Source organism: Sinocyclocheilus anshuiensis, unplaced genomic scaffold, assembly GCF_001515605.1.
Source record: "Sinocyclocheilus anshuiensis isolate Anshui unplaced genomic scaffold, SAMN03320099.WGS_v1.1 scaffold527, whole genome shotgun sequence".
In the NCBI taxonomy this organism is placed as follows: Eukaryota; Metazoa; Chordata; class Actinopteri; order Cypriniformes; family Cyprinidae; genus Sinocyclocheilus; species Sinocyclocheilus anshuiensis.
The window spans coordinates 546,839-550,640 of NW_015548227.1; the positions used below are offsets into that span (position 1 = coordinate 546,839).

Consider the following 3,802-nt stretch of genomic DNA (forward strand, 5'->3'; position numbering starts at 1 on the left):
GCCTGGGTGTGGCTAGAGAAATTGAACTCAGGTGTGATAAACCACAGTTTTAACAGGGGGGCAAACACTTCTTCACACAGGGCCATGTAGTTTTGGATTTTGTTTTCCCTTAATAATAAAAACCTTCATTTAAAAACTGCATGTTGTGTTTACTTGTGTTATCTTTGACTAATATTTAAATTTGTTTGATGATCTGAAACATTAAAGTGTGACAAACATGCAAAAAAATAAGAAATCAGGAAGGGGGCCAATACTTTTTCACACCACTGTAAATCAGGTCACACACCGTACGGGTGCGATTACTTGTGTTAAATAACTAAAAAACGTAAAATATGTAAATTGCCGTCACTACATGTGGGGCGTGATGCCATACGTTTCGTCGCGGGCTGGAATAAAGTAGCCTAGATTAGATAGTTAACTTTCCTCCTGATCTACTTTCCTGCATATTATGAATATATTCATACATTTCGGGCAGGGTTTAGCGCACATTTCTTTTTACGCGGACATAAACCACAATGCGATGATTTCTGGGCCTTGAACTTGTACTTATTAAGTAGGTAATTGAAAAGCGTGCATTTTGTAAGCAGATCAATGACTGCTAGGATCTGCACTAACACTGTAGAACAAAGAAAATACAAGAAAGTACTGCGATAGCATGTTTGTTCATTTGAAATATACTATGGTACTGAATAGTAATTTATGACTGGCTGATAAACAGACATTCAACATAGAGCATTCAACATTTTTTTTAATTACCCGTCGATTATTGTGCATTTCTTATATATTTTACTTATCAGTATGTTTTTGTCACTGTATAGTGATGAATATTATTATACATATTAAATTAAAATATAACATTAATATATTTATAATATTTCGACGTCTGTACATGCATTAAAGGTACTGTTGGTGCATTATTGCCAGTTTAAAGGGGCAGTAAGGAAATTATGTTTGGGTTGAGTCTTTATTAACCTACAGACAGACAGATAGATAGACTTTCACAACTTTTCATCTCACAATTCTGGATTTTTTTCAGAACTGCAAAAAAGAGAGAGATTTGAGAGATACAAACTCAGAAATCAGAAAAAAACTCAGAATAATATATTTAATTTAAAGGAGATTTAAACTGAATTGCAAAATGTAAACTTGGAATTGCAAGGAAAAAAAGTCAGAATTTACGATAAGATTTCACGATTGCACTTCTGAAATTTCCCCCCCCCCAGAAAATATTTTTATCCCTTGGCTGAAATGAACGTCCATAACTAGATTTTTTGAAAGTAAGCCTACTTCTGTTCACTGAAGCAGCATGTATTTGTTTAGTATTACTGGACTGGACATAAGGACTTCATCCTTAAGAAATCATTCTCATTCATTTGGTACTAGAAAAGACTTTATCCAACTAGAAAAATGTGAAAAATCACAATACAACGTCTTTTGAACCAAGGTAGGTTTCAAGAATGGCCAAAAAGAAACATCTTTCTGTTGAAACCCCTCAGTCTGATGTTGTTTTGAGAGTTAATGGCCGTTTCACAGGATCATGATGTGCACTCCTGTCTTGACAGAAGATTGTAAACTGGATTAAACCAGCACAATGGCAGCAGTGGATGGTCAAGATGCACAGCAACCAGAGGACAAGTACATCAGAACATCTCTTCTCCTTGATGAACACAGTATCTGAAATAAAAAGTGATTTGAAGCATCATCCACTGTAATCTATGCAGCCTTTGTGAGTAAAATGTGAGTACTAAAGGATGTTAAATCTGTTTTATTGAGCCAACACGGGCAATTCAACATGCTTAACAGTTTGTAAGGCCACAGTATAGAATTGCATTTGTTTACAATGTATACACATGTGAGATATACAAAGAGATGCATACAAAAAAAGCTCAGATAAACAAAAATAAAATGTTTTGGCACCGTGAGCGAGAGGCGAGCAAAGATATTTCCTAGCAAACTATTTCTACATAAGGAAACACATATAATGCAGTTAAATTATTAGTGAATTATCACTTCAAAATTCAATCTTTGAAGAAGTTATCAAACTTACATACAACATTTTTATGCAGACATTCTGAGTAAAATCAGAGCAAAGTTGTGTGCTGTTGTTACGGGATGGCAGTGGAGTTGTTTAAAGGCACGTCTGTGGTTGTTCAGGAAAGGCTCTTATGTCTTGTTGGCACAGAAAGACTCTGACGCAGCCAAAACAAGAGTGTCTGATTACTGCCGTCCACTGAAAGAGTCCATGAGGGATTCATCAATGAGATCATGGCAAATGGCTTTCACAACAAGAGTTTTGATCAATATGTTTTGACCTCCAAATGATAGCGAAATGACTCTCATATTATCATGAAAGTATGCGTTAATGGTTTTGGATCATTTTGTAACCTGTACACTGTCAGTTATTATTCTATGGTTTGCACAGAGGAGTGTGTTAGAGGTGTATGGAAATGGCATTCTGAAACATATTCAAATTCTAGTTATTAAAAACAAAACCTAAAAAAGAAAAGAAAAAAAAAAACAACCCATTGAGGATAGTTTACAAGATATGCTTTTGAAAATCAGCAGGTTAGAACGTATTGGAAGAGCATTCATTCATTCATCCGTTATATCTCTCTTTTCCTTCTGAAGTCGATACTACTTCAAATCCTGATCTTTTCTTCCAATCATAACCAGATTTCTGACTTTATGACTGCGTCCAGACTGAAAGAGACAAAAAGGGCAGGGTTTAGATTTAATATTAATATACTTTCATTAGACTACCATATATTTAATAATAATCAAATACATTCGGCTGGCGTCTCATGATCAGTGTCATTTTGAGCAACTGCCACCCATGTTAGGGAGTTAAAGAGGCTGTGAATACTTTGATACTCACTGATAATGACGACAATAATGACAACAACCACGGCTATCAAAATGGCCCACATCTGCAAAGACAACAAACAAGAACATACTGTCATTTGGTGCCTTAGGTTCAAAGGTTATCCACTTTTTATTGAAAATATATTATTTGCTACCTGCTTTAGCAATGACCACTTTTCTTCTTAATACACACACACACACACACACACACACACACACACACACACTATAATAGATAAATGTCCTATATTTTTTAAATGTAAATGGAATGACCTTTATATTTCTTAATATTTACTATGACCTTTTGTGAAAACAAAAACTAACTTATGTATTTTTACAATAACGACAAAAAATAAAATTATCTTTTGCATATTAGTGTCTTTGTTTTTGCATATGAGCTTATGGGAAACACAGAAGTTATACTATCATTATACTATAGTATAACACAGTATGACACTAGTATAACACTATAGCATACACTATACACAGAGTTATGCTACAGTTATATGTTATTGTTATATTGCAGATGCATGAAGAACTCAAAAACTGGGAGCAAATCTTTTGGAAAACATCCAATCATCTCTGGAGCCTTAAAGGGGTCATATGATGCGATTTCAAGTTTTCCTTTCTCTTTGGAGTGTTACAAGCTGTTCGTGAATAGATAAGATCCCTAAAGTTGCAAAGACTAAAGTCTCAAACCCAAAGAGATATACTTTATAAAAGTTAAAACTGGCCCACCCCCTCCTAAAATGCCTCGTTCTAACACGCCCCCACATGTCTACGTCACTGTGTGAGAAGATTTGCATAACACCGCCCAAAGGTTCACGCAAAGAAAGAAGGCGTAACTTTTATTCTCGCTGTAGTGCTGCCGCCGCCATTTCGTGGAGACGCGGTGTGTTTCGTTGTGAAATCGAAACTACTTTGTTTGGCCTTCCAAAAG

The 3,802-nt window shown here is 35.3% G+C and overlaps 1 long non-coding RNA gene across 1 annotated transcript; it reads right to left on the minus strand.

Moving 5' to 3' along the window:
• Nucleotides 1–1,749: 1,749 nt before the first annotated feature.
• LOC107654413 (uncharacterized) lies at nt 1,750–2,932 on the minus strand. The gene is made up of 2 exons (XR_001630332.1): nt 2,876–2,932; nt 1,750–2,700 (listed from the first exon to the last, which is right to left on the minus strand). It is a non-coding gene; the product is annotated as an uncharacterized LOC107654413 (long non-coding RNA).
• Between the last annotated feature and the right edge of the window lie 870 nt (nt 2,933–3,802).